This window comes from Trachypithecus francoisi, unplaced genomic scaffold (assembly GCF_009764315.1).
Source record: "Trachypithecus francoisi isolate TF-2019V2 unplaced genomic scaffold, Tfra_2.0 Lachesis_group0, whole genome shotgun sequence".
In the NCBI taxonomy this organism is placed as follows: domain Eukaryota; kingdom Metazoa; phylum Chordata; class Mammalia; order Primates; family Cercopithecidae; genus Trachypithecus; species Trachypithecus francoisi.
In genome coordinates this window covers 74180481-74203454 of record NW_022681453.1, presented here as the reverse complement: position 1 = coordinate 74203454, position 22974 = coordinate 74180481, and the positions used below count along the sequence as shown (strand labels likewise).

The 22974-nt window shown below is 34.7% G+C and overlaps 1 protein-coding gene and 1 pseudogene across 16 annotated transcripts in view; one reads left to right on the top strand and one right to left on the bottom strand.

Annotated features, from left to right (window-relative positions):
• The window catches only part of ZBTB20 (zinc finger and BTB domain containing 20), an 845365-nt gene that overhangs the window by 580264 nt on the left and 242127 nt on the right, over positions 1 to 22974 (bottom strand). For 14 of the 16 annotated variants that reach the window (XM_033211209.1, XM_033211197.1, XM_033211195.1 and 11 more), the window contains one exon: positions 11420 to 11461. The gene's annotated coding sequence lies outside the window, so the exon portion shown is untranslated. Of the gene's footprint in view, positions 1 to 11419; positions 11462 to 15859; positions 15902 to 22974 lie in introns of all 16 variants that reach the window. The other 2 variants (XM_033211201.1, XM_033211200.1) reach the window with 1 other exon arrangement.
• The window catches only part of LOC117078269, a 42326-nt pseudogene continuing 33846 nt past the window's right edge, over positions 14495 to 22974 (top strand).

Genomic DNA, 22974 nt, shown 5'->3' with positions numbered 1-22974 from the left:
TTCAGATAGTCCTACCTTATTTAATTTTTTATCGTTAAAAAGTCATAAACTGTGGTATAATCCTCTTTTGATATGCTTAACAAAATATAAGAATGAAATATAGTGTAAAAAGTTCAAATACTTTTAAAAATTTATTTTTAAATAGTTTAAGAAATATATTTTGAAAATATATTTCACACAAATATGAATGTGTGAAATATCTATTCACACATTTTTACCCTAAATGTAGAGGAATATTTTTGTTTAGAAAAATAGAAATTGTATTCATAATTTCCCTTAAAGACTCTCAAAACCATAAGGATGATACATGCAGATATTAACTATTAGATATTACATGCTTAAAAGAGGAAAGAATGAAAACATTAACTTCCTAGGAAACTGCAATATCAAATTTTTTTCTTTTGGTTTTTTAACTTAAGAAGTGTGCATTCATTACTTAATTAATTAGTCACCAAATATTCTAAAGGTGGGGACAAAAGGTTCTTACAACTCAGAGATGAATCTATTTATATTTGACTTTTTTCTCAGACACTGGTCTCCTAACACTTTGTAAGTTCAATGAGATGTGAATATAGATAATTAGGGTATTCCTATATAATCAGGTAGAAAGTGAATGCATTTGTGTCAGTAGCTACAATAATTTGAATTAAATGAATGAAAGAATAAAAAATAAATCATAAAAAGGCATTGTTTTGGGATTGGTATAAAACATTGACTTTTAATACATAAATTATTTATATTAAGCAGTTATATTACAAATGACAGAGAATTGTTATTGAGGTACAAGTAGCTCAACAGTAAATATTAGCCACGACTAGGTTATAGGGTGTTTCTGGAATTCTTGCTTCTTTTTAGATTACTATAATGCTCTACTCAAGGTGTAAAGTAAATCTGCAATAGCTAGAGCAAATAATAAGTGGTAGGAAAAAAAGGACCTATACAGAAGATCATATTTATCTGAAACATGGTTTCAGAATAGCATTATGATTATGATGACTAATGAGAGGAGGAAGAAGAAGAGATGTTTTAAATTTTAAAGTGCTTTGATACGTTGTCATCTCTAATTTACAGATGAGGAAACAGCATAAAAGCACACGAAGGGCTGCCTATATCTCACAGCCAATAAGTGATAATGGAGAAACTTAAATCCCTCTCTTCTATTTCTAAACCCTGTACTCTTTCTACTCTATTATATTGTATCTTTATTCCCTGAAACCAGAGATATGTATTAACAGTATAATTCTCAAATACTACAGTTAAAATAGAAATTCCTCCAAGCCAGTTTTGAAAGCACCACGGTATTTATAAAAATAAAAATCAGCTTCTTAAAAATTATTGTTCTTTCATTTTCTTATATAAATTTAAAAAGAATAAAAACTTCTTTGAGTTCCCCTATATTCCTCATACAGAATTTTGGCAGTGATAATCTACACCCAAAATTGTGCAGTAAATTGTGTATATGAATGAAAACAATAAGAACCTACAGAAACACCTGGGAGATCAAATTCGGATAGGATGGTCTGAGTAGCGTAGGGACATGGATGAAGCTAGAAACCATCATTCTGAGCAAACCATCACAAGGACAGAAAACCAAACACCGCGTGTTCTCACTCACAGGTGGGAAATGAACAATGAGAACACTTGGACACAGGAAATGGAACATCACACACTGGGGCCTGTCGTGGGGTGGGGGAAGGGGGGAGGGATAGCATTAGGAGATACACCTAATGTAAATGATAAGTTAACAGGTGCAGCACACCAACATGGCACATATATGTATATATGTAACAAACCTACACGTTGTGCACATGTACCCTAGAACTTAAAGTATAATTTAAAAAAAGAAGAAAAAAATATTACATTTCACAGTTTACAGTCTAGCAGAGGAGAAAAACATTAAACTAATAATTATGTGACCACTTATTTGTGTATACCTGAGGTCTACTCTTTATCTTTGACTATGCCATATAATTCCAATCTTAACTCATTTGTACACATTACTCAGCTTGGCAATGCTTGATGTTCTCCTTTTTTATTTCCTCATGTCCTATGTTTCATGTTTTTTTCAAGGCCCAGCTTAAGTTCAGCCTCTTCCCAGCAGTTCACAGAGATCTCTGCCTCCACTAAATATGTTTAGCACTTAATGATATTTTTTCAACAATGGCAAATGGGTTTCCTATTAAATGAAACTTCCAACAATTGGTAATGGTTGTCTAAAGTATTGTCTTCAGAGGGACTCTGAGGTCAAGTTTTGGTGTAGAGACAGAGACAGCCATAACGGATTAGTGTTGTCTCATGGACGGTGAAGGAGAGACAGGGGATGCTGAATTTAGAACACTGACTTCACAACTAGACTGCCTAACTTAAAAAAAAAAAGTTTGTAGCATTCATTTTACAACAAATCCCGGTCTCGAGCATGCAATTTGACATTGAGAGCACCTTATTTTATTTTTTTAAAAACCTGTATCATATCTCCTCAAATATCATAAGAGTCTTGCAGTCAGTACCATAGATACTTCTCTGTGCTCACAGCATGTAGTCATGCCTTGCAACACAGGCATCTGCTGATGACAATAAATTACCATTTTAGAATTCACTCTTATTACCATTATTTGTGAACTCCATTTACGTCATAGCTTCTCTCAAAATATTATCAATATTAAACCCATTTTATAAAAGCTTTGCAACATAAGCTATAAAATGTAAGTAAATATGTTGTCTTTATTATGACTGGATTCAAATTAAACATTAGGATATTGATAACACTTAACGATTAAATATATGCCTGCCAAATAATAAAATGAAACAAAGAGAAGATAAACAACTACTTTTTAAATGAGTTCAAACATTTTTTAAAAATCCAGTCAGATGTGGTGGCTCACGCCTGTAATCCTAGCATTTTGGGAGACCCAGGCAGGTGGACTGCCTGAGCTCAGGAGTTTGAGACCAGCCTGGGCAACATGGTGAAACCCTGTCTCTACTAAAATACAAAAAATTAGCCAGGTGTGGTGGCATGTGCCTGTAGTCCCAGCTATTCAGGAGGCTGAGGCCGGGGAATTGTTTGAAGCCAGGAAGTAGAGGTTGCAGTGAGCTGAGATTGCGCCACTGTACTCCAGCCTGGGCGACAGAGCGAGACTCCATCTCCAAAAAAAAATCCAAGTCTGTGTATTTCAAAATATATTTTACATACTTATTATGTCCAAAAATTTTTATCTTTTTAGTATACTTCATTTTCCTGCACATAGTAAGTATTGAAGAAATCCACGGCAGTTAGTTTAGACCTTATATTAGAGAGATAGCTCCATTTTACATTCCCTCTCGCTAAGGAAGTGTATTCATCATATTCCATAACAGCTCACAGTTTGTTATACATTAACTGCTTATTCTCTGTGCCAATAAGACTGTGCTGGAACAGCAAATGAATTTGGTGCATTCATTTAAATGATTCTGCAAACCACAGGCTACCCAGTTGTCTAATGATAAGAGAGCCCCAAAGCCACCTGATCACCATTATACTCCCTTATTTTTTTGGATTTGCATGGTCAGTACTGTCAGGATCTGAATACGGAGAAGAATGAGAAGTAAAAGTATACCTCAGACCTAATCATGAAAGGGGATTTCATTAATTTCGGCACCAGTGATGATGTGGCTAGGTTGGAAGGGGAATGGGATATAAGATCTGGAGTGCTTTATCTGCTCCAAGACCAATGCTGGTTTTGGCACTTCTCTCACTCTAGTGAGTTGCAAAAAAACAAGCAGGTGCTAGCAATCTGAGAGACCACATGCCAGCTACAGCTGCTTCAGACTGATTCAATTACATCTGCCTGAATAGTCCCAGGACATCAAACCAGTTGAAGAGATCCATAGGTTGCAAGGAGACTTTGTCTATCCTGATGTACAACTGTCTCTGAGATAATCACCTGCAAATTTCCAGGTTGTGATATAAAGTGATCATTCCATCACCAGGCATGAGAGAAAAGACGGGGGAATGCGATGTTTTATTCACTTTAAAATTAAAAATTGGTTGTAGAAAGCACAAAAGGCCCCTTTGAATTTAAATCTGAAAGTCACTGAGGCCTTATGGATACCTTGAAACAGCCCAATTTTGTGAGAACATTTCCCAAATCATTGGGTACAGCACATTTACAGAACATGCTCTTGGGATCCGGACTTCGCTCCAAACCTTGTTTGTACAAAAAGGGGCCAAGCAGCTGGGAAATTCTGGAGTGGAGTGTGTCCTCATTAGTTCCCATCTGCCACCAGAACTCAGCTCATGGCAAGTTTGGCTAAGTCCTGGTGTACTCAGGTCCAAATGTGGGTCAGTTTTAATTACACTATACAGAATTCAGTGTGCAGTTTTAAAATCCTTATTATACAGCACAGAGGAATGGGCAGCTCTCCAGCTAATCAATTTTTTAAAAGTACATATATAAAAATTTTAAACCAGACTAGACAGACAGTGGGTGGAAAAAAAATCTTTAAATGAGTACAAGGGTTACTTAAGAGAATTATTAGTGAAATTGGGTCATGAACAAGTTCTGCTTTAAAACTTCAAAGCGAGAAACAAACTGTTTTCATTGGTAAGATGGAAAACTTATATAAGGTACACAATGTGCCTGGCTCTTTAGCGTGAATAACAATAAGCCTGCGGCCAGGGTGTAGTACACACCTACAAGTGAGCTGGCTTTCATGTAAGCAGAAATGTTGCCCATTTTGTGACTCTTCACTCCATCCCCTTTCAGTGTTTATCACTTATGGCAAAGACTGGATAAAAGAAAAAAATCACAAGCTACCTGGTAAATAGTGAAAAAACAAAGATGAGGAAGGAGAGTGAGAGAGAGAAAAGGACAATAGAAAGCATATGTGCTGAGTAGCCGACTCTGGGCATGACTTGTCTCTCAGTGTCATCCATACAAATGGGGGCCAGAATCAACCCTTGTAGTCTATGCTCAGATTCCACCCTGTCCAAAAGCTGTATCAAGTTCAGGAGTGCTAAAACACTAAGCCTTCAAAGACAATTGTCAGTAAAACACTCAAGAGTAAACACGTCGGCAGTCAATGATTAGGCATTTATGCGCCATTTTTGACAGATAAAATGTCCCTTGGCACAAGTTCTAATGACAACAACAACAAAAAAACAAAAAAATCTCAAATGTTCAAAGTATCTTTGGGCTTTTGACTGAGTTGTTATCAGGTTTATCCATTTAAAAAGCAGCATGGGATGCTAGGTTCAAATACCAGCATTGAATATTTACACGCTATATGACTTTGGACAAATTGCTTATCCTCTCTGACTTTTTGTTTTCTCACCTGCAAAATGGGGGAAATAACATCTTCCTCATAGGGCTGTTTCAAGGATCATAAAACATATATACACACACATATATTGGATATGTACATATCTATATATGCATACATGCATATATATATACACACTCACATAAATGTGCATATATATATATATAAAATCTGGAACATGAAAGTCACTCAATAAATGTTAACTATTATTAATCCAATTATGATGAACTAAATTTTGTTACCCAACCCCTCCAAAACAAAACATGTGTTGGAGTTCTAACCCCGAGTACTTCCAAAGGTGATCTTACTTGGACATAGGGTCTCTACAGAGGTAACTGAGTTAAAATAAGGCCATTAGGGTGGGCCTGAATTCAATATGACTGATGTCCTTATAAAAGGAGAGAAACCTGAGGACACAGACAGACACTTATAGAGGGAAGACAACATGGAGAGACACAGGAAGGAGATGGCCATCTATACGTCAAGGAGAAAGGCTGGAACAGATCCTTCCCTCACAGCCCTCGCAAGAACCAACCTGGCTAATAAACCTTGATTTCAGACTTCTAACTGTGAGAAAACAGATTTCTGTTTAAACCACCAACTTTGTGGTCCTTTGTAATATGCTCAACTAAATAAAAATTCCATTAATCATCAGTATTTACCTTGATTCATCATGGTCAAAACTATACATTTGATGTTAAGCAGGTCTGTATTACCTGTGGTAAGTAATAATCAATTCTATACATTATCTAGTGATTTTTCCATTATTTTAAAATAATCCTTTTCTGTTTGCTGTTCAAGAAGATATTGCTGCAATATAAACAGCCTGGCAGAGGAAAATGGTTTACTATAATTAAGATCATCTAGTTTTTATTAAAGATAATTAAGGGAACATCATACATATAAATTCACAAATCCGCTTTTCTACTGTTGAGTTTGCATAGAAAGAAATCAGAAAATCTTACCACACTAATTTCCTTCTCAAGAAAAAATAAAACCTTACACAGCCATTTATACACTGACAACTATGCTCACTAAACCTGAGGCTGCTTAGATTACCAACAGCACCACTTTTAAGTCACTTTGATGCATGTGAAAGTAACTCATCAAGCATAGGTTCTTCATCGTTTGCAAGAGACTGCTTTTAAGGGTATCTGACTTTCAGAAGAGGGATGAGAGTTGTCTGGGTTGTGTCAACGGGCTTTCTATTGCAAGACACATCTCTATAATCAACAGACATTGAAGTGAATGTGAGCATCCCCATCTTGGTTTTCTTTAAACAGCCTTAGCCTTCTACAGAAATGCAGCACGTATAGTTAGAAATTATGAGTCTAATTATGTTGAACTGAGACAATCAACAGATATCACCAGAGCCATAACTTGACCAAAGTTAACTTTCTTAATGTAAGTGTCCCACACTTTCTTGAAATTCCTATACTACTCATTATAACACTTTTTATATTTTGACAGGAGGAAAGAAGAAAAAATAATATATAGAGACTACTATGCAATAATATATAGGTGGTAGTGGTGCACAAAATAAAGTATTTTGTATCCCTGACTTACTTTAATCCACATATTCACCATTAAAAAGGTAGGTGTTGTTACCACCATACTGTACATGGGAAAGCTTGAGGCTTAGTAAGCTTAGCCGACCTCGACAAGGTCGCACAGCTGCTGAATAATGGAGCTAGACTTTTAGTAAAGGTCAGTGGGAAGGAATTCAAAGCTCCTAAATTCAAACTCAAGCATGAGATTTACAATCCAGATATCCTAAGTGCATCATTGGGTTCCAAGATGCTGATTTATTTAAAGTAGTCACAGGCTTGTTGAAAGCATCTGAACTCACATAAGCAGTAGATGTGTTCTCGATAAACCTAACTCAACTTATTCTCCTTATGAGGAAATCAATGCTATTCACAAACACAATCTAAAAGGCTTTATTCAATTTAAATGAAATTAATCTTATTATAAGAACACATGAAAATGGAATTACAATACAATCTAGCAATTCCACTTCTGGGTATATACTCAAAAGCACTGAAAGCAGGTTCTCAAAGAGATAGTTGTACACCTATATTCATAGCAGGATTGTTCATAATAATGAAAACATGTAAGCAATCCAAGGGTCCACTGACGAATGAATGGACAGGCAAAATGTGGTATATAAATGCTATTAATTATTATTCAGCCATAAAAAAGAAAGAAATCCTGACATGCACTACCACATGGATGAATGCTGAGGACATTATGCTAAGTGAAATAAGCCAAACACGAGAACAGAAATACTATATGATTCCACTTATATGACTACATAGAGAAGTCAAAATGACAGTGACAGACACTACAATGGTGGCTGCCAGGGGCTGGGGGTGAGAGTGCAGAAGGAAATGGGAAGTTATATTTTAATGGGTATAGTATTTTAGTTTTACAATATGAAAGTGTTATATAGAGATGTATTGTGGTGATGGCTGTGCAAGCATTATAAATGTATGTAATACCATTGAACTGTACACCAAAAAATAGTTAAGATAGTAAACTTCACGTTATGTGTATTTTTCCCCAATACAAAAATTGGGGAAAAATAATAAAAATATCACATGAAAGTCTTTTAGATTCAGTACACTGCTTCATGATGTTTATAATATCTTCTAAGGCCAGGGAAGCAGAGGTAACTTTGTATAGAACCTTTGAGTACAATCTATGTGATAATGCCCAGACCAGGATTCCTGCTCTCAGGCAATTAGGTGTTCTTTTTTCACAGTCTGAATTCCAGTAGTGGTGATGGTGGTGGAACTGGGAGCTATAGAAATGACAGTAGTATAGCTAAGATTTCTTCAGTACTTGATATGTGCAAACCAGTGTACTAAGAATCTTACATGTAGTGTGTTGTTAACTCTCAGACAACAGATACTATTATTTTCCCAGTTTTACAAATGAGGAAACAAAGGAACAGAAAGATTAGGTAACTTGATTGAGACCATACTAATAATAAGTGGTGAAGTCAAAAAGAACTCTATTGATATATCTTTGTCTCTCACTAGCCTGTATGCTCTTGAGAACAAAGATTTTGTTGTATTCATCTAGCCTAGCACAATTTCTAGCAAACAGCAGACATCCATTCACCATGCAGAATAAAATGAAATGAGGAAAGGGGAGAAGGAAAGAAGGGAGAAAAAAAGAAATTATATCTAGGCATGCTATGTTCTCAATAAATGTGGATTTTCTTTCTTTATTTCCTTAACCCTGAAATCACAGGGGAACCTGCAATAATGCTCAGGAATCCTAGGGATTTCTCCCTCTCTGAGATTCCAGGCTAATTCCTGACACAGGACCCTCAAAAAGCTGCTACTATCTGTCTAGTTTAATGATTAATATTCTAGCAAATATATATTCTTGGCTCATCTCTTCATTTATAATATTGAGACTAACAGAGAGATAGAGTTTAATCTACCATACTAAGGTTCACTGGAAAAAAATGATGTCCTTGATATTGGACTCTTGCCTACTGGTGTGAACTGAGGTAAAAGAAAAACTGTTCCCAGAGGAAAGGTAGTTCCAAGCCTAAAAGTCCATATGTCATAAACCAGTGGTACTAAAATTTGAGAAGCCTAAACAAAAGGTTTTAATGCAATAGATACTGGCGTATTATGTAAACTGTGCCAATCTTATGTGACGGGCTTATGCCACACAAAATGGAACACTAGAATGATCTATCTAAAGCAAGTCTTAACTGCTCTATTTTGACTCTACTCTTGCTTGGCTTTACCTCTATTTACAGTTAAAATTTAGTGAGTCATAGAGACCATAATTATAAATATGTATACAGTAAACACAGGGTCCATTACTTTTGCTTAGAAAAATAATTACAGATTTTTAATATTCTGATCTTAACTGACCCAAAGGAATTAAACACACATTTTATTTTTGTGTTTTAGTGAGATAGAGATAGGGAGGGAGAGAGAGAGCACAAGCCAGTGCTCAGGAAAGACGAGGCATTAACCATATAACATAGATGATTTGTTTATTTATGTGCTGCAAAGTATTTCCAAGGTGACAAGTAACTTAGTCATGAATGCCCCAGCCTTATATGTATAATGGGAATAATATACAGACTTCTTGTTTAGTTTAAAGCATATTGCAAATAGTGTTATTTCAATTCTTCATTAAAATAGTCAAAGAGGATCAATTCTTATACATTAATTTCCCATTTTAAGGACAGAATTTATCAGTATTCTCATCTGTGTATAACTGGCTGTATGAGAACTAAAGTAAGTCCATCAAGACTCATCCAAACTGTATAACAAGTAATAAGATTTTAGGACACAATCCCTCTATTTCTAGCTCCAGAAATGTTGTATTCATAAATGCATTCATTCAACATTTACTGATCAATTACTATGTACAAGGCATTGTATAAGAGGCTGTGGCAATCCTCTACTTACCTTTGTACTGTGTTTCCTACTTCCAAAGAGGATAGTTAAATTCATACCAAACTGATTTGTTAAAAATACAAAAAAGGATTCCAAATGGGCCAATAAAAGGAAAAGATACACCAGCTCTAAGACTTCAGATTTATGTTACTAAATACCGATGGACACTCCTCAGCATTTAAAAGAATACATTAAGGAGAGTAATGCAAGTCATTTGAATGTTTTCAATATTAGAAATTTCAGCCTACTGAATAAATTAAATATCTTTAATATTGAGTTGTGGCTTCCTATTGCATTTATAGAACTTTACCTACTAGTAAAATATACAATCTATAATAGCCTATCTATATCAAAAATATAGATATCTGTCAGAAAACATACAAAGCCATAACTATAATAAATTTAATACCATTATCAGTAACATTTATGAAAAATACCAAGCATCTAGCATTTGTTAAATTAAAGAATAATATTCCATAAAATGTACATCTGGATTTTAGCCCCTCTTTTAGAATTACTATTTAATCTTCACTTTTTTTCTCTCTCACTTCTACCCCAACAGAAACAGAAACACATGCACGAATTAAGAAATTATCTTACAATATACCCTTAAATTTTCTGAATATGCCCCATGTGTCCACTAATAGCCAAATGCTTTCAAATCTGTTCAGCTAAATGGATCAATAACTACATCCAGCCTCACATAGTGGGGCTGCCAACACGGTGAAATTGAGCCAAACACAAAATGTCTCTACCAGGACAAAAATTATTATCAACCCAGTTATCTGAAGAGATATACTCTCCCAGGTATTCTTTTGAGAAGCTGGCATACACATTATCTAGGGCAGTCAACAGCTACTAAAAAATATATTTTGAGTCATAAAACAGAGGATTTAAAGAAAATATTTAGAAGCTAAAACCGGTGAGTTTTAGAATAAACCAATGTAATAGTTCAAGGTCTACATCAAGTAAGAATCTTTCAGAGTCAGAGTACACAAAATACGTAAGAGCACAAGCACACTGCTAACAAGATTCTCTGTGCTCTCACTCATATGACACAGCTGCAAGCAACAATTGAGCAGGTGCAACCAAGCTTTTGAGAATTCCTGCCTGTTGCCCAGGAATCACAACACCGCATGGTTGAGATTTTAAACAGGTGCAAACATTTTTTTCACATTCGTCTAGTGCTTGAGACAGTGCAGCAGACAGTACATCTGCAACCACTCCATACCTAAAGCAACCATCACAGAAAATAAACTCGCAAAAAAAAAAAAGTTTGAATAAAACAATAGTGACAAAACTGTGGTTTTGCAACTATTGACTAATGATGACTCCACATCACCATTCACTTTAATAGTACACTTCCATAAAATAATAGTACACTTCCATAAAAAACTTCACTTTAATAGTACAATTCCATAAAATAATCTCTTCACCAGATGAATGCTTTGTAATTAAAATTATTCTGCCTCATCAAATCTTAGAAATGTTTACCTGATTCTCACAATAGAATAAAATAAAATATATGTATAAAATGTACTATCCTTTGAAGCTGTCATTATCTGTAAGTAATCAAGAATTAACATGTTTACATTATGAAATCTATAAGCAATTTTAATAAATAAAAATATTGTAACTTCTTAGTTAATATATATATTGACATAGTTATAGGTAATTCATATACATACCTGTGCAGCTGTGGGGCACAAACTTGCAATTTATCAGGTATTCTGAAATGTAAAAGAAATATATAAGTAAAAATTAATTTACTAAGTTGGAACCAGTATTTATGTTGCAACAATTCCTGCAGAGAAGTAGGAAAAGTTTCAGTGCATAAAGAGGCAAATTATTTTTTATCAATATTTTCCCCACAGGATATTTCATATATGTGAATACACACACATACACACACACATACACACACACATGCAGAGTCCCTTAGCAGTGTATCATAAGCACCAGCAAGGGACTCTGACTCACCATGGCCTCTGAAGCGCAAATGCTTTCACTAGAGGACGAGGCAAACACTTTAAAATGATTTTTTTTTTTTTTTTGGTATTCTTCCAAGACTATTGCCTTCCTAATACAAATATGACTGCTGCTCTCTAAAATGAAACTACTCAGATTCATCTGCACTCAGTTTGGATAGAATGTTGGTGAGGAAGAAAGGTGCTTTTGTAGAGCAGTCCACAAAAAAATGCATGAATAAATAAAAGTAAACTTTGAATGTTCATTAACTTTAAGTTACAACAGCAAATAGAAATGAAATTGATTGCTACAAGAAGGAATACTAACACCACATCAGATATAATGCAAAATGCCTCAACCCAACACACTTTGACAAAACTGCCAGTGAAGTAGGTATTGATACAGAAGACTATGTAAGTCCACATTAAACAAAAGTAGTAGTTTACAATTAGACCTGAAAAACATTTGGATTTAGGTGGAAACTGTATTGAAACGTGCAGCTTTGGAACTACTAGTACCCTTAAAAATATTTCCTAATTCTAGCCAGGTGTGGTGGCTCACTCCTGTAATCCCAGCACTATGGGAGGCTGAGGTGGGCTGATCACCTGAGGTCAGGAGTTTGAGACAAGCCTGGCCAGCATGGTGAAACCTCATCTCTACTAAAAATGCAAAAATTAGCTGAGTGTGGTGGTGGGCTGTAACCCCAGCCTGTAATTCCAGCTACTCAGGAGGCTGAGGCAGGAGAATCGCTTGAACCCTGGGGGCAGAGGTTGCAGTGACACGAGATTATGCTATTGCACTCAAGCCTGGGAGGCAAGAGCAAGGCTCCATCTCAAAAAAAAAATTCTTTTTGAAAGCAAACTGACATGTTTAATTTATATAGTTCTTCTGAGCACAGCTGATGACAGCAACACATTATAGTCAGTAAGTCTAATTTATAATACTTGCTTAAAAGTATATAGAGGTAATAATTTTGATGATGGTTCAATAAAATAGCATCTTCATATACTTCTGATGGAAATGTGGATTACAAAAGGGTTCCTAGAAACCCAATGACTACTATGTATCAAGAACTCAAAGTTCAATATTTTTACTCCGTACTTTTAGTCCCAGGAATCAAACATAACAGAAAACCAACAGAAATTTATGTAAAAAAGATAATTTTTATGATAGTAAAAAACTATAAGCAACCTAAATATCTAATAGAAGAATAATTAAAGAAAGCATAGCACATCTATATAAAGGAATATTTGGCAAAATTTAACAAAGTACTTTAAAGAATATTTTAAATTTTATGGAAAAATGCAAATTTATAGTATTACGATGCTAAAATATTATCTAAACATGTGGTGCCAATTACATGAATAATATGAAATTACATGAATAAGAAAAAGCAAAGAACAAAACACAGTATTAAGAGTGATTATATCTGGATAATAGGACTTTGGGTGATTTTTTCCTTTTACTTTCGTATATAGTTAAATTCTCTACAATAAGCATTACTTTTTTTTTTTTGAGACGGAGTCTTGCTCTGTCACCCAGGCTGGAGTGCAGTGGCCGGATCTCAGCTCACTGCAAGCTCCGCCTCCCAGGTTTACGCCATTCTCCTGCCTCAGCCTCCCGAGTAGCTGAGACTACAGGCGCCCGCCACCTCGCCCGGCTAGTTTTTTGTATTTTTTTTTTTTTAGTAGAGATGGGGTTTCACCGTGTTAGCCAGGATGGTCTCGATCTCCTGACCTCGTGATCCGCCCGTCTCGGCCTCCCAAAGTGCTGGGATTACAGGTAAGCATTACTTTTATAACAGGAAAAGATAACAGTAGGCAGGGTAGGGTAAAAGGAAAAAGTTATAAAATGCTATATGGAATTCATAAATGTAACCTTCCTAACAGAAATAAATTCAGTCACAAATAAAACCCACTAACTGTGCCTACAGTGAGAAACACCCTCACTGCTTCCTCAAGTGGCATAGCCAGGGTCTTTTATCCCACTGCTTTGGAATCTACACAAGTAATTCAATAACACATTTTTAATCATCTTAGTAAAACTTCTTATTATGCAGAGTGAAATGATGGCAAGAATAATTTAGGACTGCAAATCTCTTCAATCTAGTACAGCCTAACTTATTCACTAATTCAATAACATTCAGTGAGCATATACTACCTTCACGGTGCTGTGTTTGGCATTGCAACGTGCTAAAAGATAAACTAGGACACACCTTACCCTCACTGAGCTAACAATTTAAAAACACTAAAAAATGTCTAGACAGAGCTCACGTAATGATGTAAACACAATACACAAGGCATTTGTGACAGATTTGGTATATTTGAAAGCAAGAAAACATACACTAGGTTTATTCTTTTATATTTCTGAGCAAACACTTATCTTTAGGTAACAATAAAAAGTCATGTGTATTAGTGTCACTTACTAATGCACTAGCAAATCAAATATTTAAGTTTTTTCCTTGTGTGATCTATTTTTTGTTAATGGACAGTTACATAATAGGAGATTGAGTATGAAGGAATAGTGATTCCAATCTGGAATGCAGATGTGTAGGATTGTCTCAGTGTATCTGAGGCCACATAAAACACATGCACAATTATTAACAGGCTGCAGTTATTTATTGGAAACCAAAGCAAATAAGTTAGTTACTGGTTAATCCTGCTAAAAGACACTGTTATGACAACACCACCAGGGAAAGAAAAGAAGACAGAGCAAACCACTTTTGTTATGCAGAAAAAATGATTCAGCATAGAGATTCTCTCAATGGCAGTTCAGTTTCCTGGTGGCCTGTAAACATGATCAGCATTGCCCTTCTGAGACCAGTGCTGCAGGATGATTCCAACGTTGAGGTCAGTGTGGTCAGCCTGTGTGAAGTAGTGACAAACAGTAAGAGAAGCTAAGAAGCTATTTGTGTGATCAATGATCCATAGACTGGGGCTCAGAGTTCTGGGAACCAGTAGAGTTATGAGGTAGGGTGGTAGTTAAGTGCTTAGCTTTTGCCATCAGACAAACTTGGAATCAAATTCCAGCTCCCTGTCTTTAGTTTTGGGATCCTATGCAATTTAAATTTTCTGTCTGTAAAATGGTGATCGTGTTACTCACCCTATGAGGTCATCTATGCAGGTTATATGTTATAGCCATATAAAGGAACTAGCACAGTGCCAGCCATGGAGTAAGCATTTGATAAAAGGGAACTATTAGTGCTATCACAGTTGTATGAAAAGGGAAAGCATGTCTAAGCAAACGGACTAAGCTAGGCAGGGAGTAAGGAGATAAAGGAGGCTTGTTCAAGACATCACCCTACAGTCCAGCAGCTCATCCAAAAGTCAGTCATGTGCTCAATGTTCACAGAACATTTCTGAATCAGGAAACACTGCAACAATAGTAATAGCCACAATAACAATTCTAACCAGCACTTTTAAGCCCCATTCCTATGACCGAAAAGGAAGGCAGTAGACTCTAAATAATACATGCAGCAATACTGCCGAACTTCTCTGGGTGAAAAATGAAGGATCATTTTTCCACATTTAACTGAAACAATCAGGAAAAGGAAAATAAGGACAAAATGAATGCAATTACTCAACTGGAATTGGACCAAGGTGCTGTGTGATGGTCTTAGCAATCACATGTACGCACTTATTACCTTTTTATGTATTCTAAGAAGATCCTGCTGATGACCAGAGCCTTATATATGAGGTTTGCAACTCTAAGTTAAAAAAATGTTAGTCAGTTTTTTCCTTATGGCTGGGAAGACAGAAATGGATGCATACTGATATTGTTCTAGTCCTTATTTGTGTTTTGATTTAAAGGACAGCATAGATCTTGAGTTGTTAAGTGGTGTGTCTTCAGATTCCCACACAGATCATGTACTTGCTAGAGTTGTTTCAGTCACCTTGGGTGAAGTTACTATTAGCAGTATTCCAGATGCAGATATACTATAGAGTGTTCGGGTTTTTTTCACTATTTTTTTTATTTTTAAGGTCTTTTTACTTCGTGAATGGCATATCTGTGTTCTCCAGTGGGATAGGTCCAATTCTATGTTACAGAATACAGAAATATTTCATTTTCCCTTCATACTAGTTGGGACTGGCTGGAGATGCTCCTTAAGCCATTAATAAATCTACTAGCTAATTCACTTAGAGTACTAAAAAGTGTCTCACCTGGGCCTGGGGGTACAGTGACTCCATAAAAGAGCTCTAAACCTAAATTTAAACAAAAAGAATTTCACCCATGACTGAGGAAGCATCCACAGGACTATTTTACATGCTTTACATTTAAATTTGATATTTTTAGAGAAGACTATGTAATCCAAAATAATTTTATTTTATTTAATATGTATTTAGTTCTCCTCGACCCACTACAGAGCAGGATGTTGTGTCATTATTATACAGTTATTATAAAATGTACACTTTTCTCCTCAATAAAGCCAATTTTACTTTTGAAAATTGAGGTGGCTGGCTTCTGCAGTTTCTCTCAATAGAAAGTCCTATGAAGAGTAAGAACTATAAATTGTCAAGTAAGAATTTGAAAAACTTATGCTTATTTTGTAAATTATTGAGCTAGGTCTGGCCCTTCATTTTGAAAAGCTATCTGCCTACAAGAAAGAGGAAGTATGAGGAGCACAGTTATCTATTTATCAACACTGTGAACTGAAAACAGATAAAGTGCAATAAGGAAGGAAAAGGAAATCATATGATAAACACCGTTAACCCAAGGGCACAGTTGATCTGTCTAGACCTTAGGTCAGATCAGCTGTAATAAAGCTACAAAATCCATGAAAAACTAAAGCTTATTTACAAAAACCGCCAAATTTGAATTTTCTAGTATTAATGGCTACCACTTTAAAATGAAACAATTTAATATCAAATTTCATGTACAAACATGATGAATTTGAACTCTCAAGTAGAAACCTGATCTACAATACACTAAGTGTTGATAATACTATTTGTCCTATAATCCACACTTCACAGCATATTCTAGAGAAAACAGTTGTTGGGTTTTTAAGACTTTATTTAAACTTAACTTTTAAAATAAAAGTTTAAGAGCTAATTAAAAAATGTATTTAAGAACCTAAAAGTTAGAAAATATTAAAAATTATATTTCCAAAATATTCTCAACTTGAAGTTATGGCTATTGAAATCAATGATTTATTCTCGGAAAATATGAAAAATTTACTGGCCTGCTTGTATACATCCTTGGGGTCTTAGTTTAGATATTATCTCTTCCAGAATCTGATATCCTGTGTCTAATCCTGTCATAATAATCATTTTATTGCACCGTAATTGTCTTTTACATAAGGCTGTAAACTTGGGGACAAGCATTTGTGTCTTATTCACCATTACATCTGTAGTTTTTACTTAGCACAGTACATGATATGTAGTAAATATGCCTTAAATATTGACTAAAGGAATGTTGCATGAATTGTGTTAGCCTGCATTATTGATTATTAAGAAAATTCATACTGCATAAAAAATTAAGGAATCTCATTTGTAAACAAGTTATTTCCAATATTTAAAGGACTAATCTTCTAATCTATTTTCTTGTACTTTTTCTACCTAGTTTTCCTCTTAATCAGTACAAACTTAAAATATGAGAATTTGAGTCTCAAATGGTAACACCAGGTTAGAAAGCCTGGTTAGTTTGGCCCCACAGTGGACAAGAGTGAGTCATCCAAATCCTACCTGTTAACAGACACTCAGTATGGGAGAAGCTGATACACAGAGTTCATTGAAAGAGTTCCGCAGTTCCTAACCAATTATGTGGTTCTTATACTTTCTCTAAAAAACTTCCTTTAACTATAGTTCCTGAGACAGATACCTCCACTATTTTATTCTTTCACGGCATATATGACAGTTTAAATTATTGGTGTGATTATTGGCTTATGTGTTTATTATCTCTTTCTTTCCCACTAGATTGTATACTCCATAGAGGCCACACTACTTTATTCACTACTCTCTACCCAGGGTCTAGTTTAGTGCCTGACACACAGTCAATACTTAATAGTATTTGTCAGAAGACAAATATGAGTTCAAAAATATAAGCAGTAAATTTAGAGCAGGAGCTTTCAATCAAAAGAGACTATAAAAGTAGGCAGCTAACAGCTACCCCTAAATTAAGGTGTTTTCATTTCAACTCTGTGGAAGCCTTGATGATGTAGAAAATCTTGTAGTGTAAATTCCATTCAATCAAAGGCAAGGTAGAAAAACTTCAAAAGCAATTATAGGTAGGATGAAGGTATAATATCTAGAAAAAGCAATGGAATCACAACAACAGCAACCACTTTCAATTGGAAGTTTTGGGTTTGAAGTAAAGCTTACTAGGTATATGTCCTAGGTAAACTTACATACCATCTCTAATATTCAGCTTAATCATATTTAAAATAAGGGGATTTTACATAATATAATATTTTTATATTACATAAAAATATAAAAATATATATTATATTTTTATATTACATAAAATTTTATGTTTTTATGGTGACTTAATGGGATTATATGCATACAAGTAGCAATTAGCATTATTTATGGCATTTAGGAGAAGGGGCTCAATATCAATTAGTTCCTTTACCTTGGCCAGTCAGTGTCTGCACCAAGATCAAGTTATAACTTCATCAAGTAACCAGGATAGTACATTTTAGGTAGGAAAACACAGATGAAATAAGGGATTAAATGCAGAAGAAAAGTAAGTAGGGTAATAAATTAAAAAATAAATGTGTAAGACAGAGTAGCGAGAATTTCACAGCAGTTAGAAATGGAAAAAGATTTCAACATGATACAAAAACTGCCAAGAAATCTATTAGCTTTTCCCTTAGGTGACGTAGCCTTCCCCTCATATAAATAAAATAATTGCTACTATTATAGTTGGAGAAAAATCAACTGAAGTGTACATTAAACACATATTAGAGATTTAACATTCTTCACATCATTTCACATGCTGAAAACTCAACCTTTGTAAATATAGCCATGAACCTTATTATTTACTATAATAAAGTAACAGCATATCCTTTTCTATGTACTACTTGCAGAAGTATAAAACGCAAATGTGTTCTTGCTTTTTAGGTACAATTACAAGGCAGCAGAATGTACAGTTAGGCCAATTCTTTGCATTTTGTGCTCATCAGACAGGGGCTACCAACGCTGCAAGAAAAACCTGGTACCAAAAATACTTCACTGGAAATTCTATTTTCATACTTAGTTGCTTTCAGTATTCTTACTAATTTGGTCAAACTTACGTCAGCTCCCTCATTAAGATTGTTTTCTGTCTAAATCATTATCTTTTCTGTGTACATACATGTGTGTATGTGTATTATTTGGTCAATATTCAGATAGAACAAGTATGAGATGCACAGCAGATCAAAAATAATCACCCTATCCCCATACTTCTCAGGGAATAGCTACTTGGTACCAATAAGCTCATCAAGAGTTCATTTGAATTCATACCCTTTGTCAATCACACGTGATACACTGTGATTTTAATAGCCTATGTTCCCTACAAGACCATTGTCTTCATGAGGGCTAGAATCTGGTTTATTTTCTTTCTTTTGTGTCATCACCACCAAGTTCAGGACAAGGCACACAATATACAACCACTGGATACTTCACTCATTTATTCTAAAATGTTTATTCAGTACTTACTGTGACAGGCATTGTCCCAAGTGGTGGTGATTTAGAAATGAACAAAATAGATGGAAATTTCTGATCTCATGGGGATTATATTTGTTGTGGATCCCTGATAATCAATATATAGGATGACAGACAATTATCTGTGCTAAGGAATTAAAATAAAGCAGGGAAAGGGGAAAGTAAATGATGGGATTGGGAGTTGAGGTTGAAATTTTAGGTAGGGGGACCAGCAAGGAAATTATGGAAAGATCACATTCAAGTGAAGATCCAAAAGAAATGAAGGAGGGAGTTAGCCAGAAATGCCTTGGAGAAAAGGCATTCAAGTCAAAGGAATAGGAATGAGTTTCCTTTAAAATGCCAGGCTATATTCACATAGAAATGTTTTTATTAAAATATAAAGGTATAGGAAAGGCATTCAAGTCAAAGAAATAGGAAAGAGTTTTCTTTAAAATGTCAGGCTATATTCACACAGAAATGTTTCTATTAAAATATAAAGGTCCTATAGAAACATTTCTGTGTGAATACATAAACACCATATACATAAAAGTTTTAAAATGTTTTATAGGAAAGGAATTTAGAAATCAAGAAGATAGAGCTAGGGTATTTGGCATTACTATGATTCTACCACAAGCCCCTATGGGAATTATCCAACTCAGTAATAACTTGAGAAATTTAGGGGTACAAATAAAGTTTGCAATAACTGTAATCACTGAGAATGGTAACCTACTAATATATCTGGAATACCTAGAAGAAACAAATCCACTTTAGCAGGACACCTTCAACAACTCAGGTCATGTGGGAGTCTCACAGAGAAAGCAAAGACCAGTGAAAAAGAGTTCATATATCAAAAATATCAAACCCAAAGAAAAGTTCATCCATAAATGAGTCAGCAGATGAAAATCTGTAAATGAAATATAAGCATTAAGTTTAAAATAGGGCATAGTATCAGGGAACTAATCTAAGGGCCAAAATAAAAAAAAAAGAAACTATGAAAAAGGCAGATTTGATAAAAATACAGAGATTTATAGAAATAAAATTGTCATTAAAATTAATACCTGAAGTGAGAATGCATCATATTAAATGGTGCTAAAGGACGGATTACTGAACTGAAAGGTAATTCCAAGGAATTTACCCAACACAAAACAGAGATAGAAAATATTTTTTAAAAAAGATTAGGAGATATAAAGGACAAAATAAAAAACTCTCACACATTGCTAATAAGTATTTGAAAATGAAAAAATAAAGACAAAAAGGCAATATCTGAAATGATGATGAATCTTTTCCAGAACTGATAAAACCTGAGACAACTGTAAAAAGCATCAAGTAGGTCCTTCAGGGAATATTCCAGAAGAAGGCATTGTTATAGGAGATGACAGCTCCATGCATGTTATTATGCCAGAAGACCTTCCAGTGGGACAAGATGTAGAGGTGGAGGACAGTGATATTGATGATCCTGACCCTGTGTAGACCTTAGCTAATGTGCACATTTTTGTTAGTTTTTAGCAAAGTTTAAAAAGTAAAAAAAGAAAAAAATTAAATGGAAAAAATATAGAATACAGATGTATGGAAAAAATATTTTGTACAGCTATACAACGTATGTGAGCTTCAGGCTAAGTGTTATTACCAAAAATTCAAAAAGTTAAAAAACATGTTTATAAAGTAAAACACTTGACAGTAAGCTAGGGTTAATTTATTATTGAAAAAATATAAAACTTTTATAAATTTAGTGTAGCCTAAGTGTACAGTGTTTATAAAGTCTACAGTAGCATACAGTAATGTCCTAGGCCTTCACATTCATTAACCACTCACTCACTAACTTGCTCAGAGCAACTTCCAATCTTTCAAGCTCCATTCACTGTATTAATTATAACTTAGGAGCAAAAGACTATACCATACAGCATAGGTGTATAATAGGCCATACCATCCACGTTTATCCAAGTACACTCTGTGAGGCCCACACAATGATGAAATCACCTAACAATGTATTTCTCAGAACGTATCCCTGTCATTACAAGATACATGACTACATACCAAAACTCATGCGATGCAGCTAAACAGTTTTAGGGAGCAAAGTACAACTTTAAGTTAATATGCTAAAAAGAAAAGACAAGACTAAAACTATCAAGAAGTTAGAAAAGTTACAAAAAAGTAAAACCAAAAAATGTGAAAGCTGAAACACAACAATAACACCGAGCATAAGGGAAATGAAAAACAAAAATGTAAAGACAGTCAACAAAATTAAATGTTGCTTTTTTTTAATGACTAATAAAGTTGAATAAAAAAAGAAGATATAAATAAACACAATGAAAAAGAAAAAAACAAATCTATTTGGACATTTAAAGTGATTACTGAATACTGTGAAATACTTCATGCTAATTTGACTTAAATATTCAAGTTATTTTACAAGTGAGATAGTATCAACAATTTTGTAGAAAAATATAACTTGCCTGAGAAGAACTAGAAACTCTGATTCGACAATTATAAATAAAGATATCAGATATATGGTTAGAAATTTATATAAACACACACACACACACACACACGTTCACACACACACACATTACCAGGCCCAAATACATTTAAATATAAAATGTAATAAACCTTTAAAACTCTGTTGAGGTCTATGTTATAAAAATTGGACCACAGAAAACAGGAAAGCACCTCAACTCTTGTAGAAGGCCCTTGAACACTGATATCAAACCCAGATAAAGGCATTATGAGAAAGAAAAATTATTTACAATGGTTAGGATTTAGAAGAGGTACAAGCTAGCCAAAAGACACTCAGAAAAAGAAAAGTAACAATAGCTATTACTTATTTAGCTACTACTAAGTGTTTGGTAAGAGTTTTGCATATATTATTTAATTTGTATATCAGCCATACAAGTAGTTTTATTTTCTGTATTATCACAATTGTATAAAGAAATAAAAGGATGCTCAAAGAAAATAAATGGACTCAAACTCATAAAATTAACAAGCAGCAGTGGTTGATAGAGGGAGACTCTAAAGCCCATGTACTTAAACACTACCTTCCACTACTGACTCATCTTTCTTAATTATGTTCATATAGGACATTATGCTGTCTCCCTAACACTTCACCCGATTTTAAATAAAGTATAATTTTTGGTTTTTAGCAGCTTTGCTATGATGTTTCCAAGTATTGTTTCCTTCAAATTTATTGTATTTAGAGTTCACTAAGCTTCATGTCTTTCACAAAATTTGGGAATTTTTAATCTTTCTTCTTAAAGTCTTTAAATATTTTCTCTTGTTCTATTCTTGTTATATTGTCCTATTCTTGTTCTTCAATACCCTACATGAGAGAATAGGCAGTCCCTCAGACATATACCCCCACAGCAATAATAATTTTCTAGCTATCCAAGAAAAAAAAGTGCCATAGTTGAAACTTTGGGACTCAAGTAGGGGGTTGTGAACACTAGTGACACCCAAGACCTAAGAAGGCCATTTTGAGAGGGCAGAATCAAGCCCACATGACAGACTTGCCAATGATGGTCCCAGCTCCAGACTTGGAAACGGCTCCATCCTCCTGCTATCAAAAACATCTACAAAGGGGCCTGGAAGAAGTCATGCACACTAATGCCTCAGGTGACAGTCACTTGTCTTGGTGGAGGATCCTAAAAGGGAGCTGCCACTTAGTT